The sequence below is a fragment of the Loxodonta africana genome, chromosome 21 (assembly GCF_030014295.1).
Source record: "Loxodonta africana isolate mLoxAfr1 chromosome 21, mLoxAfr1.hap2, whole genome shotgun sequence".
In the NCBI taxonomy this organism is placed as follows: domain Eukaryota; kingdom Metazoa; phylum Chordata; class Mammalia; order Proboscidea; family Elephantidae; genus Loxodonta; species Loxodonta africana.
In genome coordinates, this window is record NC_087362.1 from 41,625,338 (window position 1) to 41,650,096 (window position 24,759).

Here is a 24,759-nt window from a genome sequence, read left to right on the forward strand (position 1 = left end):
AGCAATAAAAAGGAACAACTTATACACACACAGCTTGGATGGAGCTCCAGAGAATTATGCTGTGACAAGAGCCAGTCCCCAAAGATAATGTACTGTATGAATCTATTTATATAATATTAAGATTATAGAAATAGAGAACACATTAGTGGTTGCCAGGATTGGGGGGAGGGCATGAAGGGAGGAGGGACGTGGGTATGGCTAGACAACAGGAAGGATCCCTGTGGTGATGGAAATGACTGAATCAACGTCAGCGTGCTGGTTGTGATATTGTACTATTGTTTTACAAGATGTTAACACTGAGAGAAACTGAGTAGAGTCCAATAGATTTCTATTATTTCTTACAATGGTACGGAAATCTGTAATTAAATAAAAGCTTCATTTTAAAAGTAAAAGCTAAAGCATTTTCCTTTGAAATAATTGATGGAATTTTTAAAAATAACAGCAAAAACTGATAAACATAACACAGAAAATACAATATTTTACATGAATTTAAAAAATATCACTATTGACCTTAAACCAGGAAAAAAAAAAAAAAAAAACACCAAACCTGTTGCCATCGAGTTGATTGCAGTTCATAGTGGCCCTATAGGACAGAGTAGAACTGCCCCATAGGGTTTCCAAGGAGCGGTTGGTGGATCTGAACTGCCCACCTCTTGGTTAGTAGCTGAACTCTTAGCCACTGCACCGCTGGGATTCCACTATTGATCTCAGAGACATTAAACCAGTCATTAAAGGATATGTTGTAGAAATTGTGCCAGTTTGACAATTTGGATGAAATGGATAAATTTATCAAAAAGAAAGAAAAATTAAACAAAAATACAGTTTTGATTAGTTCTTTATCTTGTAAAGGAATTAATTATTTAAAGCCCTCCAACAAGAAAACGTCAAGCCTAGGTAGCTTCATGGCTGAATTCTTCCAACCGCTTAGGGAAAAACATACACCAATCTTAAATTTTTTCAGGGAATAGTAAAAAAAAAAAGCAACATTTCATTTTATGAGGCCAGCATAACTGTGGTACCAAAAACAGAAAGGGAAGTTACAGGAAAATCACACTTAATGTCAAGATCTCCAAAAGAGATAACTAATATGGTCATTCCATAAAATTCAACACCCATTTAAGGGGGAATTGACAAACTAAGAACAGAAAGGACATTCTTTAACCTAGTTAAGAATGCCTCCAGAAAATACAGCAAAAATTGTATTTAACCTTAACACAGTGAAAGCTATCATCAACCTGCACAATTACAGTATATGCATTTTCTCTGTGTATTCTATCTATCAATAAAAAGTTTTATAAAGGCAATTTAAAATTCTATGCCATGATTAAAAGAAGCAATCATTCATGACTAAAAGGAAAATGAGAACATTTTCAAATACATAAAAACAGAGAAATTTTTTGCTCATTCCTTCATTATGTTGTGTGAAAAGTATGATTTGAACTACACGTGTCCTGTTCAGGACACTATTGTTAATATGAAGGCTTACTATTTTTAAGTCTATAATATCTTAAGATCTACACTTAGTTGGAGCCCTAGTGGTGCAGTGGTTAAGAGCTTGACTGTTAACCAAAAGGTCAGCAATTCAAACCCGCCAGCCGCTCCTTGGAAACCCTGTGGAGCAGTTCTACTCTGTCCTATAGGATCGCTATGAGTCAGAATCAACTCAATGGCAACAGGTTTGGTCTTTTGGGGTTTTTTGTTTGTTTGGTTTTGGTTTTACCCTTAGTTAACTGCAAGATATTCCTGAGTATCTAGGTGACATTAGATAAACTCATTTCTTCATAGTTGTAGATGATTCTGTCTTTTATCAAACTGTGGAAATTTCCATTGATTGCCTTTTCTCAGAAAAGGTAGCCACTTTCATTTAGCATAAATTTGAATCCTCTGGTTAATTTCCCCAGCAACATAGACATGAGTCAGATGAATTTTCTGACTTTATTGAAGTTTTTCAAATAATGGAGAAAGCTTGGAGCATAGAACTGAGAAAATCTTAAAGTTATATCAGAAAACATTGTTTTTTTAAGTCCACTGGCTACCTTTTTTATTACAAAACATTAATTAAGAACTTAAAAAAATTCAGGACCCATGAGTAGAGAGCAAAAATACAAAGTTCATACTTCGTAACCTGACAGGAATATTTAAAGCAGAAAGAAACCTGTATGATTAAAAAGAAAACAAATTTTTTTTTTCTCCAAAAGTCCATTTTACATTAGGTTTAGAGAGCAGTTTAGTTCTATGTTTTCTTCACCTCTATCATCCTAGACAAAATTCAGGATCTTGTTTTCATAAACAAAAGGCCTATTGAGATGTTGACTCCCACAAAGACATACTTCTGTTAAGATGAATACTGTTGTTGTTATGAGGAAATGTATACAGGTAGCCTTTTTTTTAATAATTTTTATTGAGCTTTAAGTGAAAGTTTATAAATCAAATCAGTCTGTCACATATAAGTTTATATATACCTTACTCCATACTCCCACTTACTCTCCCCCTAATGAATCAGCCCTTCCAGTCTCTCCTTTCGTGACAATTTTGCCAGTTTCTAACCCTCTCTACCCTCCTATCTCCCCTCCAGACAGGAGATGCCAACACAGTCTCAAGTGTCCACCTGATACAAGTAGCTCACTCTTCATCAGCATCACTCTCCTATCCATTGTCCAGTCCCTTCCATGTCTGATGAGCTGTCTTCGGGAATGGTTCCTGTCCTGGGCTAACAGAAGGTTTGGGGACCATGACCGCTGGGATTCTTCTAGTCTCAGTCAGACCATTAAGTCTGGTCTTTTTATGAGAATTTGGGGTCTGCATCCCACTGATTTCCTGCTCCCTCAGGGGTTCTCTGTTGTGCTCCCTGTCAGGGCAGTCATCGGTTGTGGCCAGGCACCATCTAGTTCTTCTGGTCTCAGGATGATGTAAGTCTCTGGTTCCTGTGGCCCTTTCTGTCTCTTGGGCTCATAGTTATCGTGTGACCTTGGTGTTCTTCATTCTCCTTTGATCCAGGTGGGTTGAGACCAATTGATGCATCTTAGATGGCCGCTTGTTAGCATTTAAGACCCCAGATGCCTCATTTCAAAGTGGGATGCAGAATGTTTTCATAATAGAATTATTTTGCCGATTGACTTAGAAGTCCCCTTGAGCCATAGTCCCCAAACCCCCACCCTTGCTCCGCTGACCTTTGAAGTATTCAGTTTATCCCGGAAACTTGTTTGCTTTTGGTCCAGTCCAGTTGAGCTGACCTTCCGTGTACTGAATATTGTCCTTCCCTTCACCTAAAGTAGTTCCTATCCGCTAACTAATCAGTAAATAACCCTCTCCCACCCTCCCTCCCTCCCCGCCTCATAACCACAAAAGTATGTGTTCTTCTCGGTTTATACTATTTCTCAAGATCTTATAATAGTGGTCTTATACAATATATGTCCTTTTGCCTCTGACTAATTTGACTCAGCATAATGCCTTCCAGGTTCCTCCATGTTATGAAATGTTTCAGAGATTCATCACTGTTCTTTATCGATGTGTAGTATTCCATTGTGTGAATATACCACAATTTATTTACCCATTCATCCGTTGATGGACACCTTGGTGGCTTCCAGCTTTTTGCTATTGTAAACAGAGCTGCAATAAACATGGGTGTGCATATATCTGTTCATGTGAAGGCTCTTATTTCTCTAGGGTATATTCCGAGGAGTGGGATTTCTGGGTTGTATGGTAGTTCTAGTTCTAACTTTTTAAGAAAATGCCAGATAGATTTCCAAAGTGGTTGTACCATTTTACATTCCCACCAGCAGTGTATAAGAGTTCCAATCTCTCCACAGCTTCTCCAACATTTATTATTTTGTGTTTTTTGGATTAATGCCAGCCTTGTTGGAGTGAGATGGAATCTCATCGTAGTTTATACAGGCCTTTTAAAAAGCAATTGTTCTTCCCCACTACAACCAAAAATAAGGAAAAAAAAAATCCACAGTGGTCTTAATCTTAAATATCCTAAAAAATTACCGAATGAGTTTTATTGGGATAAATAGTGACCTTGTCTTCTTACAAGACCATTCCTTGACTTTTTAAACATTTCAATTGAAGAAATATTAAATGCAGTGTTCAAAATAGTAAAATTTAATAATATTTAAGAGTACACAATAAAATATAAAGATCTTCATTTATATAAAAGTATATGAGAATGCCTATTTTTCTTAGGCCTTAATGATAACATGAGGTAAATCACAATTCTGGAAGTTTTATTTAACTTATCAATGACAAAACTGTCAAGAACACGAGAGCTTGCTTAAGGACAATTGAGAAACAATTGTCTTTTTTTCCTCAATTGAGAACAAATGAGGATGATTTGTTTGGTTAGTCAAGAAACAAATGTCTAAGTATGTCTAAATAAGATTGCTAAATTATGTATAAGACTGGCTGTCTAAACTGCAATAAATTACATTATCAATATTTGCTGGTTAACCTCTAACTTTATGAAGCTCTAATCTACTTGCCCATTTATAAGCTGTGGATTGTTAGTCAAATATACTGTGACCACAAAGTGACACCTCCAAGAGTATCAGATGAGAGTCAAGAAGAATTTTTATAAAATGCTATAACATCATATCAAAAACAATCATCACTTTGTCTCTTTGTAGACGCTACTCCCTAGGTCACCTTGTGTTTCTACACTAGGATGTCTTTTGGGTTCAGAGGGTAGAAGTGATAGCTCCTATCCCCTGTACATCTTTGCCGAAGGGTTTATTTACAATATATAATCCACACAGACCAGGCACAGCATACTGAAAGGATTTCTTAGGTAAGAAACCAGTATATAGCCGCCCCAGAAGACTCTCATTTATCTTCCAGCTAGTAAATTCCATCAGTATGTTTAAAGGAGGTAACACTGCCTGAGGTGTCTCCAAGGAGGATGGAGCAGAGTGGCAGACCCACTGTTAACCTTTTCCTTTCCATGCATATGACAAATAGTGTGGCCATGAATTGTCTAGTATATGTTTTTTCCTGGTGTTAAATGATATATTTTTTTAAGGGCAAATTCATTACTTTTACATAAATTTAAAAAGAACAAATGTCAAAATTTTATTTAACACATTAATTGTTGTTGTTTGCCAGGCAATTCCAACTCATACTGACCCTATGTGACAGAGTAGAACTACCACGTAGGGTTTCCTAGGCTGTAATCTTTACAGGAGCAGACCACCAGGTCTTTTCTCCCGTTGAGCACCTGGTGGGTTTGAACTGCCAACAGGTTAGGGCTTACCCATTGTACCACCAGGGCTTCTTATTAGCAAGCCAGTAAAATGTTCAGTTGATCCAAAGGACAATTCAAAGAACACACCCATACAGCAATTAGAAATTAGGAATACCGGAATGAACTTAGAAGTAGATGCTGATCCAGTCAACATTAGCAAAACAATGATCGGTTGCATTCCACAGGATTAAATTATATTGTATGGAAAATAATAATATATACAACAAGTGTTTCCTACAATCTACAGAGTTATAAAAGATCTCAAAAACAATGAATTAGGGAGGCAAAGCCAAGATGGCGGATAGATAGACGCTTCTGGCGAGCCCTTTTTACAACAAAGACTCAAAAAAAAAAAAAAAACAAGTGAAACGAGTATGTTTATGACAAACTAGGAGCCCTGAGTATCAAAGGCAAGCTTATAAAATGAACAGAGGGGCAGGGGAGAAAAAGACGGTTCAGAAGCGGAGAGGAGTTACCAGACCTGAATCTCAGGGTGCCCTCAGGCACCATTCCCGGAGCAGCGCAGGCTGCTACTAGTATTTGGTCACAGTTTGCTCAGGGAGAAGAAGCCAGCCACACAGCCCACTCACACCTCCGGAACCAGAGAAGAAGGGCACTCTCAGCAAAAGCTAAGTACTTGCGTACATTTTACCATGCCCCCCACCCCCCCACCAGCTTCAGCGGCTGAAATCCCTGAGCCCGAGATAGGTACTTTTGAGCCCCTAGAACCATCCTCCTGGCCTTGGAGAAGGAAAAAATTTGCAATTGGGGGAAAACACAATTTGCCAGCTCCACTAACTGGGGGAGTTCAGGACAGAAGTGGCTCCTGTCCAGGCAAAAATGGTCCCCGGATGTTGAGCAGCTTTCCCTTCTGCATGGACCTGTGTAAGCCTATTTCGGGATAAAAGGCCCTTGTTGGCAGACTCCAGTGGTTTCAGCTGTGTGGTGAGAGGTGGGTGTTTGATGCTTGACATTGCTTTGCCTATTAAACAAGGTCCTCACCTACCCACATCAGGGGCCTAAAGACTGGTGGCTCAACTTAGGTCACCCAGTCACCCACGACAGGGGTTCAAGGACAACTGGTACCTCCCAATCCTTACAACCAAAAACATTGGGTGCCCGTGGTCTGTCTGCAGAGCCCACCCACCTGCACACTTTAGGGAACAGGGACGTGCTTTCCTCAGAGACACTCGGGGGTCAGTTCTCAGCCTCCTGCCTTGTTCAGAGCGTGACCCACTGCTGCAATCAGATACTGGTACATACACCAATCAGCCCTGCACCTCTAAGACTGTAGGACAGAGCCTCTACCACACACTTGATGATCAGCTACCTGGACACCTGAGCTGAAGTCATACAAGAAAAGTGAATGGACTCCTAGACTGATATACCTGATAACAGCTCTAGCCATCTGGGAAGAAGACATCAGAGCTCCAAAGGTGAAAATAATCAAGCTAGCTCACTTAAACAACCCATTTGGGTATATCAAAACAAAACAAAGCAAAAAGCTATGATACAGTAAGCAAGCATAAACTAATACAATAACATAGATGGCTCGGAGACAACAGTCAATATCAAGTCACATAAAGAAACAGACCATGATCACCTCAACAAACTCTCAGAATAAAGAATCCAGGAATCTTCTAGATGAAAGTGCATTCCTGGAATTATCAGAGCCAGATTACAAAAGATTAATATAGAGAACCCATTAAGACATCAGGAAGGAAATGAGGCAATACGCAGAACAAACCAAGGAATGCACAGATAAAGCAATTGAAGATTAGGAAGATCATTCAGGAACATAATGAAAAATTTAATAAGCTGGAAAAATCCATAGACAGCAATCAGAAATTCAGAAGCTTAACAATAAAATTACAGAAGTAGACAACTCAATAGAAAGCCAGAGGAGCAGAATTGAGCAAGTAGAAGCTAGAATTTCTGAACTTGAAGATAAATCACTTGGCACTAATATATTTGAAGAAAAATCAGAGAAAAGAATTTTAAAAAATGAAGAAAGCTTAAGAATCATGTGGGACTCTATCAAGAGAAATAACCTACAAATCATTGGAATACCAGAACAGGGAGGGATAACAGAAAATACAGAGAGAATTGTTGAAGATTTGTTGGCAGAAAACTTCCCTGATATTGTGAAAGATGAGATAATATCTATCCAAGATGCTCATCGAACTCCATGTAAGGTAGATTTTAAAAGAAAGTCACCAAGACATATTATAATCAAACTTGTGAAAACCAAAGATAAAGAGAGAATTTTAAGAGCAGCTAGGGATAAGCGAAAAGACACCTACAAAGGAGAGACAATAAGAATAAGCTCAGACTACTCGGCAGAAACCATGCAGGCAAGAAGGCAATGGGATGACATATTCAAAAAATTGAAGGAAAAAAATTTCCAGCCAAGACTCATATATCCAGCAAAACTGTCTCTCAAATGTGAAGGTGAAATTAAGACATTTCCAGATAAATACAAGTTTAGGGAATTCATAAAAACCAAACCAAAGCTACAAGAAATACTAAAGACAGTTATTTTGTTAGAAAATCAATAATATCAGGTATGAACTCAAGACTAGAACACTGGGCAGAGCAACCAGAAGTCAACCTAGATAGGGAAATAAAAAAAACAAAGCAAGATTATTAAAAAAAAAAAAAAAGCTCAAAACAGGATAACGGCGATGATATTATATAAAAGAAGACAACATTAAAACAATAAAGAGGGACTAAGAAATGTAATAATAGATCTTCTATATGGAGAAGAAGATAAGGTGATACAAAGAAATAAAAGTTAGGTTTAAATTTAGAAAAATAGGGGTAAATAATAAGGTAACCACAAAGGAGACAAACTATCCTACTCATCAAAATAAAATACAAGAAAAAAATAGAGACTCAGCAGAAACAAAATCAACAACAACGAACAGGAGGAAAGGACAATACATAAAGATAATCTACCCAGCACATAAAATTAAGTGGGAAAAAGAAACTGTCAACAACACACAAAAAAAAGACATCAAAATTATAGTACTGAATTCATAAAAAAAAATACCTATCCATAATTACACTGAATGTAAATGGACTAAATGCACCAATAAAGAGACAGAGTGTGGCAGAATGGATTAAAAAAAAAAAAAAATCCATCTACATGCTGCCTACAAGAGACACACCATAAAGACACAAACTAAAACTCAAAGGCTGGGCAAAAAAATAAATAAATAAATCAAGCAAACAATCAAAAAAGAGCAGGAGTGGCAATATTAATTTCTGACAAAATAGACTTTAAAAGTTAAATCCATCAGAAAGGATAAGGAAGGACACTATATAATGATTAAAGGGACAATACACCAAGAAGATATAACCATATTAAATATTTATACACCCAATGACAGGGCTGCAAGATACATAAAACAAACTCTAGCAGCATTGAAAAGTGAGATAAACAGCTCCACAATAATAGTAGGAGACTTCAACACACAACTTTTGGTGAAGGACAGGACATCCAGAAAGAAGCTAAATAAAGACACGGAAGATCTAAATGCCACAATCAAACAACTTGACCTCATAGACATATACAGAACACTCCACCCAACAGCAACCAAGTATACTGTCTTTTCTAGTGAACATGGAACATTCTCTAGAATAGACCACATATTAAGTCATAAAGCAAGCCTTAGCAGAATCCAAAATATTGAAACATTACAAAGCATCTTCTCTGACCATAAGACCATAAAAGTAGAAATCAATAACAGAAAAAGGAGGGAAAAGAAATCAAACACTTGGAAACTGAACAATACCCTGCTCAAAAAAGACTGGATTATAGAAGACATTAAGGATGGAATAAAGAAATTCATAGAATCCAATGAGAATGAAAACTCTTCCAATCAGAACCTTTGGGACACGGCAAAAGCAGTGCTCAGAGGTCAATTTATATCAATAAATGCACACATCCAAAAAGAAGAATGGGCCAAAATCAAAGAACTATCCCTACAACTTGAACAAATAGAAAGAGAGCAACAAAAGAAACCCACAAGCACCAGAACAAAACAAAAAATAAAAATTAGAGCAGAACTAAATGAAATAGAAAACAGAAAAACAATTGAAAGAATTAACAAGACCAAAAGCTGGTTCTTTGAAAAAATCAACAACATTAATAAACCATTGGCCAAACTGACAAAAGAAAAACAGGACAGAAAGCAAATTAATCTGAATAAGAAATGAGATGGGCAATATTACAACAGACCCAACTGAAATTAAAAGAATCACATCAGATTACTATGAAAAATTTGAAAACCTAGAGGAAATGGATGATTTCCTAGAAACACACTACCTACCTAACCTAACACAAACAGAGGTAGAACAACTAAATAGACCCATAACAAAAGAAGAGATTGAAAAGGTAATCAAAAAACTCTCAACAACAACAACAAAAAAGCTCTGGCCCGGATGGCTTCACTGCAGAGTTCTACCAAACTTTCAGAGAAGAGTTAAGACTACTACTACTAAAGGTATTTCAGAGCATAGAAAAGGGTGGAATACTACCAAACTCATTCTATGAAGCCACCATATCTCTGATACCAAAACCAGGTAAAGACACCACAAGAAAAGAAAATTACAGACCTATATCCCTCATGAACTTCGATGCAAAAATCTTCTACAAAGTTCTAGCCAATAGAATTCAACAACATGTTAAAAAAGTAATTCACCATGACCAAGGGGGATTCATACCAGGTATGCAGGGATGGTTCAATATTAGAAAAACAATTAATGTAATCCATCATATAAAAAAAAAAAAAAAGACAAGAACCACATGATTTTATCAATTGAAGCAAAAAAGGCATTTGACAAAGTTCAACACCCATTCATGATAAAAACTCTCAGCAAAAGAGGAATAGAAGGAAAATTCCTCAACATAATAAAGGACGTTTATACAAAGCCAACAGCCAACATCACCCTAAATGGAGAGAGCCTGAAAGCATTTCCCATGAGAACGGGAACCAGACAAGGATGCCCTTTATCACTGCTCTTAATCAACATTGTGCTGAAAGTCCTAGCCACAGCATTTAGGCTAGACAAAGAAATAAAGGGCATCCAGATTGGCAAAGAAGAAGTAAAAGTATCTCCATTTGCAGATGACATGATCTTATACACAGAATCCTCCAGAAAACTACTGAAACTAATAGTTCAGCAGAGAATCAGGATACAAGATAAACATACAAAAATCAGTTGGATTCCTCTACACCAACAAAAAGAACATCGAAGAAGAAATCACCAAATCAATGCCATTTACAGTAGCCCCCAAGAAGATAAAATACTTAGGAATATCTTACCAGAAATGTAAAAGACTTACACAAAGAAAACCACGATACACTTCTGGAAAAAAAAACAAAAGAAACCCACATAAGTGGAAAAACATACCTTGCTCATGGATAGGAAGACTTAACATTATTAAAATGTCTATTCTACCAAAAGCAATATACTGATTTAATGAAACTCTGATCTAAATTCCAATGACACTTTTTAATGAGCTGGAGAAACAAATCACCAACTTCATATGGAAGGGAAAGAGACCGCAGATAAGTAAAGCATTACTGAAAATGAAGAACAAAGCAGGAGGTCTTACTCTACCTAATTTTAGAACCTATTATATCACCACAATAGTTAAAATAGCCTGGTACTAGTACAACAACAGATACACAGACCAATGGAACAGACTTGAGAAACCAGACACAAATCCATCCACATACAAGTAGTTAATATGTCACAAAGGCCCCAAAACAGTTAAATGGGGGAAAAGACAGTCTTTTTAACAAATGGTGCTGGCATAACAGGATATCCATCTGCAAAAAAAAATGAAACAAGACCCATACCTCACTCCACGCACAAAAACGAGCTCCAAATGGGTCAAAGTCCTAAATATAAAATCTAAAACAATAAAGATCATGGAAGAAAAAATAGGGACAACGTAAGGAGCCCTAACACATGGCATAAACAGTATACAAAACATTATTAAGAATGCAGAAGAAAAACTAGATAAATGGGAGCTCCTAAAAAAAAAAAAAAAAAACAAAAAAAACACCTATGCTCATCCAAAGGCTTCACCAAATAGACTGGGAAAAATTTTTAGCTATGACATTTCTGATCAGCACCTGATCTCTAAAATCTACATAATACTGCAAAACCTCAGCTACAAAAAGACAAATAACCCAATTAAAAAATCGGCAAAAGATATGAACAGATACTTCACTAAAGAAAACTTTCAGGTAGCTAACAGCTGTATGAGGAAATACGATCGTTAGCCATTAGAGAAATGCAAATCAAAACTACAATGAGATTTCATCTCACTCCAACGAGACTGGCATTAATCCAAAAAACACAAAATAATAAATGTTGGGGAGGGTGTGGAGAGATTGGAACACTTCTACACTGCTGGTGGGAATGTAAAATGGTACAACCACTTTGGAAATCGATTTGGTGCTTCCTTAAAAAGCTAGAAATAGAACTATCATACGATCCACCAATCCCATTCCTAGAGAAATAAGAACTTTTACACGAACAGATATATGCACACCCATGTTTATTGCAGTACTGTTTACAATAGCAAAAAGATGGAAGCAACCAAAGTGCCCATCAACAGATGAATGAATAAATAAATTATGGTATATTCACACAATGGAATACTACACATCAGTAAAGAACAGTGAGGAATCTGTGAAACATTTCATAACATGGAGGAACCTGGAGGGCATTATGCTGAGTGAAATTAGTTGCAAAAGGACAGATATTGTATAAGACCACTATTATAATAACTGGAGAAACAGTTTAAACTGGGAAGAAAATATTCTTTTGTGGTTATGAGACAGGAGAGGGAGGGAGGGTGGGTGAGGGGTATTCACTAAATAGATACTAGATAAGAACTACTTCAGGTGAAGGGAAAGACAACACACAATACAAGCGAGGTCAGCACAAATGGACTAAACCAAAAGCAAAGAAGTTTCCTGAATAAACTGAATGTTTCGAAGGCCAGCATAGTAGGGGCAGGGCTTTAGGGACCATGGTGGCAGGGGACATCTAAGTCAATTGGCATAATAAAATCTGCATCCCACTTTAAAGAGTGGCGTCTGGGGTCTTAAACGCTAGCAAGCAGCCATCTAAGATGCATCAATGAGTCTCAACCCACCTGGATCAAAGGAGAATGAAGAACACCAAGGACACAAGGTAATTCTGAGCCCAAGAGACAGAAAGGGACACATGAACCATCATCCTGAGACCAGAAGAACTAAATGGTGCCCGGCTACAACCAATGACTACCCTGACAGGGAACGCAACACTGAACCCCTGATGGAGCAGGAGAATAGTGGGATGCAGAGCCCAAATTCTCATGAAAAGACCAGACTTAATGGTCTGACTGAGACTAGAAATACCCCGGTGATCATGGCCCCCAGACCTTCTGTTGGCCCAGGATAGGAATCATTTCCAAAGCCAACTCTTCAGACATGGATTGGACTAGACAATGGGTTAGAGAGGGATGCTGGTGAAGAGTGAGCTTCTTGGATCAGGTAGACACTTGAGACTATGTTAGCATCTTCTGTCTGGAGGGTAGGTGATAGGGCGGAGGGGGTTAGAAGCTGGCAAAATGGACAGGAAAAGAGATACCGGAGGGAGGGAGCGGGCTATCTCATTGTGGGGAGAGTAACTGGGAGTATGTAGCAAGGGGTATGTAAGTTCTTCTGTGAGAGGCTGACTTGATTTGTAAACTTTCACTTAAAACACAATAAAAATTATAAAAGGAAAAAACAAAACAGTGAATTAGAAATATCAGAAGAGTGAGCTAGACAGAAACTCCAGTAATCTTTTGTGTGGACATGTGTGCATTTCAAAATGGTTCACAATTTTTCCTTACAGTGGACATTTTTGTTAGGCTTTTAGCTGGAACTGGATTCACTGGATCAGGGGTATTCATACATTCAACTTTAGTAAATATTGACAGATTTTTTCCCCAAGTAATTGTGCCAATTTACACACTTGCCAGTCACATACGAGAGCTCTTTAAATGCTCTTTAAAATAGGAAGTTATGAGTCTCAATTCAAATCTACAGAAGGTGAATCTACATTTTAAACAATCTCCTTCATAGTTCTCATAAATCCTAGATTTTTAGAACTACTACCTTTTTAGAACTAAAATGAATTGATTACTGATTTGGAATTTAAGACACAAAACTATGAAGATTTGAAGCTAAAGATAAGGAAGAGAGATATAAATTAAATCATGTAGTTTTCATCCAAAGAACTTAATGGAAAGACGGCAAATGCTTTGAGGAGACAAAAGCCAGAAGAGGGTAAGCAGAGAGGAAAAGAAAACAACTTTGAAATTTTATGTGAATATGTGGGAGATTAAATAAGCTCAACTGCCATTCAGAGAAAATTATGATAGAAAAATACCTTTAAACTGAAAAGTTGAAGAAGTAATAAATTATTAAAACAAGAAGCAACCAAACTAAGCAAAAAGTTATATACTGTTTAAGGGAGAAATCACTAATTTAAAATTATGATTAAATCCTGCTTGTTATTCATCATGAATTGTCTAAAACATATTTAGTTTTTAATCATTTTAAACCATAAAATTAATACTCACTGTTAATGAATCTATAGATGAGATACCGGAAAAATGCTAAAGAAAAAATAAGATAAAGAGGGAAATACACACTCACACAGGAAATTAGGCAATTGTGGAATACAAGAACATTATTCACTGGCATTGAAAAAAACAATTAAATCTTGATAAGAAACTGATGTTGTAAACAAAAAAATTTCAAACTGGAGACGTGTGTCAGACATAAGAATGACAGGGCCAACATGCATTCCCTGGAAGCAAAAGCTCAGGATGTAAACCATCTGTTCATGGGAGGAGTATATCAAGACATAAACAATTTCTTCTCATGAAAAACATGTTCATGACTGCTATCATGTATAACCAAACCCACTGGTGCCACTCACCTAGGTGGTTAACTCACTCCCTCCTAGCCAAGTGGCCTACCTTTACACTTCAAAGGATTCCAGCTAAAGCTGATTTTATCCACACTTATCTATAATCAATCATTAGTCCCCTTTCTTTTATTCTCTGTGTATACAGATCCTTCAGCTTCAATGGTGGACTGCTTTATATTTTTACTTAACACTGCCCAGCTCAAGCTGTATTATTCCTCGATAAAACTCCTTTTCTTTCACTCCTAACAGTACAAGATTTTCTTCTTTGACATTTCTGGCGTAAGGATTGGGACTTGGAACGTGTATTATCTTTCATGATCCCTGGGGCATCCAGACACGGTATGGTACCTGCTGACACACTTTGGGCTCTCCACTTCTGTGAATTCTCAGGATCGTTTAAAGTAAAAAACAAACAAACTCTTCAATCTGAGCCTTGCTCCTTTGCATTGATAGCTTTTGGAGTTCTATTGTGGGTTTGTTTTGGTTCTTCCAAGTAAGAGTTTGTTTTGTTGTAACTGTCATTAAATGGGGAATGCCTTGTCTAAAAGAGATTTGCAGCCACCTTCTGCAACTCCTGGTCATTACATCAACAGGCATTATGATCTCTTACTGTGCATTTCTTGTCTGTCTGGCATAACCTCACTCAAGACAGTTTGGAAAATCAGTGGCCACTTTTGATCTAAGTCAAATTTTCTGTGCAGTAAGGTAGAGAGCCGAGGTTCCTGGATTAAACAGTCCCAGTGGAATGCCTATTTTGATTGGTATGTTGAAGTCTCAAAAACACACCAAGATAATAAAATTGCTTACCTACAGAATACTGTCTCTATATTAAGGAAGCAGAAAAAAGAATTACAATGTCAAATTTCAGCTGCCACCCTTTCTGCTCCCTGCCAGCTCCTACCTCTATATACCCTTCTTTGCCTTCCTTCTTCCCTGATAACAGTTTATCTGAACTTTCCTTTTTCCCTAAAAAAAAAAATCAAATAAACTCTTGCTTGAAATGCCCTTTAAAATTCACCTCAGCAGTGATGCCAAAGATTTCTCTTGTATCACTTTTGCCCCATGGGCACACTCAGAATTATACAGCATGATGAAAAATTTTCCTAAATTCTGTGAGGACCCCTAGAAATTTTCTGAAGAATTTAAAGTCCTTGTTAAAGCCAACCAACTTGGGCTACCCAAAGTTTATTAGGTTGTTCACATGACTGCTGGCCCAGGGGAAGCCCAAATATGGCTAGAGAAAGATGCCCCCCAAGGATGATTTAGCCTTAAGTATTGATAAAATGGCCACCAAACTGTTGGGAGACTCTCAGGCCATGAGTAAATACTGCTACAGGCTAGCCCAAAGGCCTTTCCTCCACAAACTGATTGGACTAAAATTCACTCTCATAAACAAAATAAGGATGAATATGTTTATGATTACCAGACTCAGCAGCTCTAGAAGTTTTCTAAACACTCTGGCCTCACTTGGACCATGCCTTGTACCTCTGGTGTTTTCAATGATGTTTTTATTAAAAAAAAAAAAAAAAATTTTTATACCTGGTTTTAAATCTGAGATCTCAGTCTTAAAATGACATCAGTTAGAGTGGGAGAGAGCTCCTATTGTCAAGGTAACCAACTTAGCTTACAAACTTTTGCAGACTTTTGAAGCCAAAAGGGTTTCTAATGCTAAAAATTAATGACCCTTCAGTTGCAACAATTACAGTCTTTCAGTCAAAAGAAAAATGTTAAACCTCCCAGTGGCTCAAAAGGCTGTTATCTGTCACTATTGTGAAAAACCTGACCATTGGAAAAAAAGAATGCTATAGGTTAAAGAATAAACAAAAGACTGACATAGCTCCCCCGCCACCTTAAAAAAATCCTGTAATCCAATTCAGAATGAAGGTGATCTGGGGACAAGGATTTTTTTTTTCCTTTGGTGGCTCTTAATTTGCAAGGAGAAACTACTTTTTTAATGGAGAATCTTGCCAATCTTTAATTGACACTAGATCCACTATGTCTGCTATTAACCCCACCTGTTTACAAAAGCCTCTGCTCTGGAGTATTAAAACCTCAAAAGTAGTGGAGGTCACCAATCAGGAACAAGCATTGATTCATTTCCAATCTATTATTTTATCTCTTGGTCCTAAGTAAGATTTACAATTTTTTTTTTTTTTTGCTCAGTTCTGATACCCCTGTCAGTCTATTGGGAAGAGATCTTTTATCCAAGTGTAATTGCCATTTACAACTTAATGAAAAGGGGGAAATATTATTGAGTCTGTTTTATATCCCCATGTCAACAGAGACAGGTTCTGAACTAGACAATATTTGAGAAGAAGAAGCTATTTGCTATATGCAAGCACTTGTCATGCCTCTCCAAAATATAACTCAGCCTAGTCTTCTCTTTTCTGACGTCTCTTCCCTAGATCCTGAAACCTTATAGGCCACCACACCCACAGATGTAGTCTGAGTTTTGTCAGCTGAGCCAATCAAAATTCAAATAGATATATTTAAACCTCTGGCAAAAATTCCCAGTATCCACTCAAATGAGAAGCAAAAGAAGGACTAGCTCCAACCATACAAGATTTCCTTTCGAAAAGTTTAATTTTCCCTTGTACCAGCCCTTGAAATACTCATGTTCTTCCAGTTAAAAAAAACAAATAATAGAGACTGGAGGTTTGTTTCAAGATTTAGGTGCAATCAAGCATATTGTTATTCCTAGATTCCCAGTAGTCCCTAATCCTCATTTATTACTTAAAAAAAAAAAAAAAAAATTTTTTTTTTTTTTTTTTTTTAATGTCCCTTCAGATGCAACTCATTTTACAGTTGTGGATTTTTGCAGTGCCTTTTTCAGTATTCCTGTGTATTCTGAAAGTCAGTATTTGTTTGCTTTTACATGGGAAAATTAACAGTTTACCTGGGTTGTACTGCCCCAAGGACTTACTAAATCTCCCACCTCATTTTCTCAGGTTCTGCAGGTGGATTTGCAGCCTTTACAGCTTACAAAAAATCCACATTGCCGTAACACACTGATGATTTGCCACTGTTCTCAACCTCACAGTAGGTCTACCTTGACAACCGTGCAGCTTTATTAAAACATCTGGCTGCTGGTAGACATAAGGTTTTCAAGGAAAAATTACAATTGGCACAGCCTTCTGTTAAATATTTGGGACACCTAATTTCTGTAGAAGGCAACTCTATTGATCCTAAGCAGAAAGAAGCTATTCTTGTCTTTCCTATACCAAAACAAAGAAATAGCTTTGGGGGCTTCTAGGACTTTGCCGCTAAAGTTGAACCTGGGCTCCCAAATTTTCTTTTTTGGTTCAACCTTCACACAGATATTTAAAAATCTCTGGGCTAGATTCATTCCAGATTTAACCAGAAGACTGAGAGGCCATAGTTCAATTAAAAGGGGTTTTAATGAACACACCTGCTCTAGGTTTTCCTAATTACCACCTGGGTTTTTTTCTTATTTGTACATAAAAAAAAAAATTTTTTTTTAACTTTTTTTTTTTTTTTACATGAAGTACCTGGAAATTCTTTTGGTGTACTAACTCAAAAACATGGAAGACAACAAAGACCTATAGGTTATTATAGTCTACAGCTTCACTTTTAAGCAGGGGATACCCTCCCTACCTTAGGGCCATGGCAGCTACTGCCAAACTAGTGGAAATCACAACAGATGTGGTGCTAGGGAACTTTTTAGATGTTTATGTGCCCCATGTTGTATCTGCCTTACTTAATTCTGCCTTGATACAACATCTTTCCACCAGCAGGTTCACCTCCTAAGAAGTTCTCCTCCTGGCTGCATCTAACATTAGACTACACTCTGTGGCCTGTTTAAACTCAGGTACTCTTCTGCACACAACTAGTGAGAACAATGATCCTACACATGATTGTCTAGACTGGACTGAGCAACTTTTAACCCCTTGAAAAAACTTAAAAGAGACCCCTTTAACTAATCCTGATTTAGTTTTGTTTGTGGATGGTTCCTATTTAAAATCTAATCCTACTAGTCCTTACTGTCAAAATGAATATGCTGTTATGGCTTCTACTGAAGTGTTTGAAAATCAGCCTTTCTCTGAAGCCACTTCAGCCCAACAAGCCAAATTAATTGCCCTCACTAGAGTTTGTGGAATTGTTTCAGGAAAATATATATTAATATTTTTACAGATGATAGATATTGTTTTGGAGTTGTACATGATTTTGGTGCGCTCTGGAAACAAAGGGGTTTTTTAACCTCTTCCAGAAATGCCATAAAAGATGCAGCTTTAATGGTGGACCTTCTAGACACTCTATTACTCCCCTCTAAAATTGCTGTGATAAAAATACAAGCTCTCCAACCAAAAAGAGAACCCCAAACTGAAGAAATTAGAGGAAACAATCTTGCTGATGTGGCAGCCAAACAAGCTGCTTCTCAAGCTATTTCTGCTTTTATAAATGAAGAGACCCCTCAAATTTGTCTATTGATAACTGCAACCTTCGTGAATTAGCTTTATAAAAACTTCTTAAAGCACCAACTATTAGCCCAAATAGACAAAATTAAGGCATGGAAAAAGGCAGGCTGTTACCAAGATCCCACCACTAAATTATGGGCTGGGCCTAGAAAGAAAACTGTCTTACCTAATGTCTTAGTTATCTAATGCAGCTATATCAGAAATACCACTAGTGGATGGCTTTAATAAACAGAAGTTTATTCTCTCAGTTTAAGAGGCTAGAAGTCTGAATTCAGGGCACCAGCTCCAAAGGAAGGCTTTCTCTGTGTCAGCTCTAGGGGAAGGTCCTTGTCACCAGTCTTACCCTGGGTCTAGGAGCTTCTCAGCACAGGGACCGAGTTCAAAGGATGTGCTCAGTTCCTGGATGTTCTTGCTTGGTGGTAATGAGGTCCCTCTCCTCTCTGCTCATTTCTCTCTTTTATATCTCAAAAGAGATTGACTTAAGTTACAACCTAATCCTGTGGATTATGTCCTGCCTCATTAATATAACTGCCTTTAATCCTGCCTCCTTAACATCATAGAAGTAAGATTTACAACACATAGGAAAATTACATCAGATCACAAAATGTAGGACAACCACACAATACTGGGAATTATGGCCTAACCAAGTCAGCACACATTTTGGAGAGGCACAATTCAATCCTTAACATATAATTTCCTGCATGTTCCTATGATGTGAGTCTTACATGAAGGTTCCCACATGGGATGAGGTAAATTGATTGAGACTTAAAAATATATATATAAAAAAAATTTTTTTGGTAGGGAAAATTTTTCAAGGCTGTCAAACATGTTACCACCCATTCCCCTATTTGCCTGTGCTACAGTCCCAGAAAACACCTTAAAGTCCTACCTGGACAGTACCCTTTACCTTCTGTGCCTATGCTGAAATGGCAGCTAGATTTTATTCAGCATCAACCCTCAAATGGTTATATATATGTATTAGTAATGATATGTAGATTTTCACGTTGGATAGAAGACTTTCCCCCTTCCATCATGCTACTGCAGCCTTTGTAGTAAAGAAATGTCTTGAAAACCTGGGGAGCACCAAAAAATTCTTTGTAGTAATTGGAGAACTCATTTCACTGGTCAAATCACCCAAGAACTATGTCAAGTTTTCCCCATTTACCAAAGGCTACATCGTTCATATTATCCTCAGTCTTCTGGTCTAGTAGAGATAACTAACGAAATAATAAAGACAATAATAGCAAAACTTTGTGAAACTTTATATTTATCCTGGACTAAGGTCCTTCCCTTAGTTCTTTTAACTCTGAGGTACACACCATTTGAATCTCACAGATTTACCCCCTAAGAAATAATTACTGGGGCACCCATGGTCCTTCCTCATATTGCCAACACCGACCCTACTATGGTTCGACCTGAATTACTGAAGTATTGTCAGTCTTTAGAGCAATATTCTAAAGGATATCTTTCATAAGTTAGAGAAGACTTTGATGAACAGAAACTAGACTCCCAAAGTCTGCCTAATATCGCCCCAGGAAAACATGTATATAGGAAGGGACACTAAATAAAAGACTTATTAGAACTTCATTGGAAGGGACCATACTTAGTTCTCCTACCAATCCATGTATAGCCAAATTAGAGGGAATAAAACCTTGGATCCGTTTGTCACAGTTAAAAAAGGCTAACTCTTTTTTTTTTTTTTTTTTGGACTAGCCAACCCACTAGATAACTGAAGATTACATTTAAACACCCCTGTGGCAAGAAGGGAAACCCTGGTGGCATAGTAAAGTACTACAGATGCTAACCAAGAGATCGGCAGTTCTAATCGACCAGGTGCTCCTTGGAAACTCTATGGGGCAGTTCTACTCTGTCCTACAGAGTTGCTGTGAGTTGGAATCGACTCAATGGCAGTGGGATTTTTTGGTTTGGGTGGCAAGAAGCAGACGACATCTGAGGCAGGCTGCTGACCCAAGAACTTGGACAAGGCCCAAAAATGCACCTCTTTATCTTTTTTTTCTTTTTACTTTTATTAAAATCATGCCTCTACCAATGTTTTCTAGATAGAGCAGATGCTTATGCTCAGCATTTTAAAAGGTTTAATTGTTGGATATGTGGTGCCCTCAAAACCTCAAATGAGTTTGGCCTTCCCTGGTGGTTCTCTTTACTCCAGTGATCTATTTGGGTTGCTCTTGACCTATGGATACAAGAACAATGAAGAAATAGTTCATTACTATAGGAAATTACTATTACCAGATTTTTCCATTGATAAATGGCCTGTCTTCAGATCTGAATGAAATCCAGGCCATAACCTAACCTTTAGTCTTAACACAACTCTTACTTTATTAAATAAAGTTTCCCAAGGAGAGCTAGCTAAGAATCTTCCAATTCCACAAACAGTACTCTTCGTATTGAAGGTCCATAACAACAACTGTGAGATGGATTCACCTGGTTAACTCCCCAAGCAGGGAGGCTAATTCATTCACTTCCCTCTGCTAGGAACAATCTGATCACACCCATATGAATAACCCAACCATCACCAGACCTATGGGATGTCTTCCAGTGTCTGAATGTGCATCAGTTACTACCTTACAAGCACCGATTAGTTCTCCACCAACTGGCTATGACACTTGGGTATCTATTGGACAGCCCCTAATAGCACCTTTTGGCTATGTGGAACCAGCATTTGGCCTTGGCTCCCACCAGGCTGGATAGGAAGATGTACTCTAGACCTGAGCTATACTCAAAGACACATTTAAACTCCCTTTACCAGCTAAACCCCCCAAAAACCTGTTGCTGTCAAGTCAATTCCAACTCATAGTGACCCTATAATTGAACTCGTATTAAAAGCTCAAAGGTCTCAAGCAGTATTTCATTGGCTTGATCCTTCAGTGGCAGTATTCTCACCTCAGATAGGACGTAAAGATATTATGGCACATGTAGAAATATTAACCAAATATATACAAACTGCTGTAAATGACAGTGTCCATGGGCTTCAAGAGATCAATACTGAAATAGCAATGATGAGAAAAGTAGTACTCCAAAAAAGCACTGCCCTTGACATTCTCGCTGCAACCTAAGAAGGTATCCATGCCATAATAAAATCGGATTGCTGTGTTCATATTCCTGATAATAGTGCTAATATTACTATCTATGTTAATCATATGTAACATATAGTATCTTGCTTTAATGATCCTGTTGCATCCTAAATTGATATTACAAGTGATTGGTTTTCCTCTTGTAGTGGATGGTAGAAAAAATTGCTACTTTATTTTGGGATCTTTATATTCCTCATCATTTCTATTACTGTAATTATAAAATGCCATTTTGCTTCAGTTCAATACATTTTATCCATGAAATACTGTACTTCAAAACCATTTGACCCTTCACATAAAATCAGGCTCATTTCACAGGCTTTCACCAGTGATTGCATTGTCTAATCACCTCCCTTTTATCTCCCTGGGTATGTTTCATCTTGACCTCTATCACTGTCCTGACTGAGAGAATTCCTCAAATGTAGCCTTGTTTGTTAAGATGTTCCCCATGAAACCTACTCACCCTGAAGATGAGGCCTATTAGCTCGACAAAAACCCAGTGCCGTTAAGTTGATTCCGACTCATAGCAACCCTATAGAACAGAGTAGAACTGCCTCATAGAGTTTCCAAGGAGAGCCTGGCAGATCCGAACTGCCGACCCCTTGGTTAGCAGCTGTAGCACTTAACCACTACAACACCAGGGTTTCCATTAGCTCGACACGGTGAAGAAAATAATTTTCATTACCCAAAACCTTCTCAAGAAAACAAAGTCCTTGCAGAAAGAAAAGCTACTCCACTGTGGGTGATCATCACCCCCCAGTGGAGGCTTGATCAAAATGGGGAAATATACACAGAAAAGTTTCAAACTGGAGACACTTGTGTCAGACCTTAAGTATGATGGGGCTGACACACATTCCAAGGAAGCAAAAGGTCAGGACATAAACCATTTGTTCATGGAAAGAATGTTTCAAGATGTAAACAATTTGTTTCCAGGAAAAACATGTTCATGACTGCAATCATGCATAACCGAACAGGCTGGTGCTGCTCACCTAGGTGGTAACTCACTCCCTTCTAGCCAAGTGGCCTACCTTTATGTTTCAAAAGACTTTAAGCTGAAGCTGATCTTATCTATAATCAATCATTAACCCCCTACATTTCCTTTGTTCTCTATGTAGATAGACCCCTCTCTCTGCTTGATCAGTGGAGTGCTTTGTATTTTTACTTAATGCTATCCAGTTCCAGCTGTATTATTCCTCAATAAAATTCTTTTTCTTTCACTCCTAAGAGAGTATGAGATTTTCTTCCTTGAAATGTTAAGATGTTTGTTTCTAGGAACGAGAGAGAGACTAAATGTATCTCATTTATGGATGTTCTTTTAATTCTCTGAAAGCAGTCTCTGAGATATATTTAGTTTTTAACTAAATATGTAAGAAAACATTTGCCATGAACATAATATCACTGAATTGTACATGTAAAAAATATTGAAAATATTTGGTTTTAATCTTTTTTCACAGTTGGGAGTTAAGGGTTTTTGATCAATGGAGTGAGGAGGGAAATTGGTAACCCAGTGAAACTGATCAATAATGGCCAGGATGAATTGAGGGAGGTAGAGCAAAGAGACAATTGGCATTCACTATATTTGGGTACCTTTTCAACTCGTAAGATTACTATAAGTTCTTCCATGAAGAGTGTGCTCTTACATATGCTTATATACATACATATATGTGTATGTTTATAGATATATGTGTATATATATACACAAACATAGACATATACACACATACATATTTTAATAAGAAACTTCATGCTCATTTTCAGACAGGTATGTAATTTCTGAATGATTAAAGAAATCTAAATATGTCATAGAAATCTCATTGTTTGAGGATTCTGGCTAATTACCAGTAACTTTAATATCCAACTAAGGTAAAAGGAGCCTGTTTATATAATTAAGTCCCTTAAAAAGTACTGAGCAATCAGCCTAGGAAAGAGAAAACCAAAAAACCAAACCCATTGGCGTCAAGTCAATTCTGACTCATAGCGACCCTATAGGACAGGGCAGAACTGCCCCATAGAGTTTCCAAGGAGTGCCTGGTGGATTCGAACTGCAGACCTTTTGGTTAGCAGCCACAGCAGTTAACTGCTACATCACCAGGGTTTCCAGGAAAGAGAAGAACTCTCTAAAAATTTTCATGGAATTCTATAATGTCTTTCTGAAGTGAGTGCCTCTGAGAAACATCCATTTACCACCTTATTGAATATACCAGCTACCTAATGGAAAAAAAATTCAGTGAACTTGACATAGACTAGGTTCCTGTAAATTTTTACAGCTTCAGAGAAATAGAAACAATCATAATTTTTCTTTTTGAGATAATGAAGCTTGCTTTGAAATATAAGAATATCAAAAGAGAGCCCTGAGGCAAAGGAGACACTGCTTTGTAAGAAAGGGATCTAATATGGGAAGCAGGAAACAGCGTTCCGTGGCCATACAGGTAAGAAGACTCTGACCTTCTGATGATAACAGAGTATTATTTCTGTAACTGCAGGGAATCCAGCACACAATCTGAGAAGCAAACAGATTTGCAATTTACATTTGCACTGTGATATGGCAAAAAGTGAGAAGTGAAATATAGCCTTCCTCCGAGCTAGTCTACCCAGGAAAACTACAACCCATGAGAAGAATTAGATGTCGTTAGCCTTAGAAATGATAACTTCAGATATTGTGTAGTGCTCAGTACTTGGAGAGAGTAGGAGATAGGAGAATCAAATAGAAAGATGCATTCAAGCACTAAATAGAGATGTTAAGAAGAGCTTGCAGCAGATGAAGTTATTATTCACCTGATGGGCTGTTCTCTCTCAGATCACTGGATACACGTTAAAATGCAAAATGTTCCATCTAGATACTGGCAATTTTTTCTCTATTCAAGGGACTGAAGATAATTTTGGCTCTCTACCCAGTTCCTTGCTTTTCAACTCTCTAAAGTTTCAAATAAAGGTAAAGTTATTTTAATCTGTTCCCGCTTGTTCTTCCTTTCCCTGGAGTCACTATTATGCTATAAGACTCAGC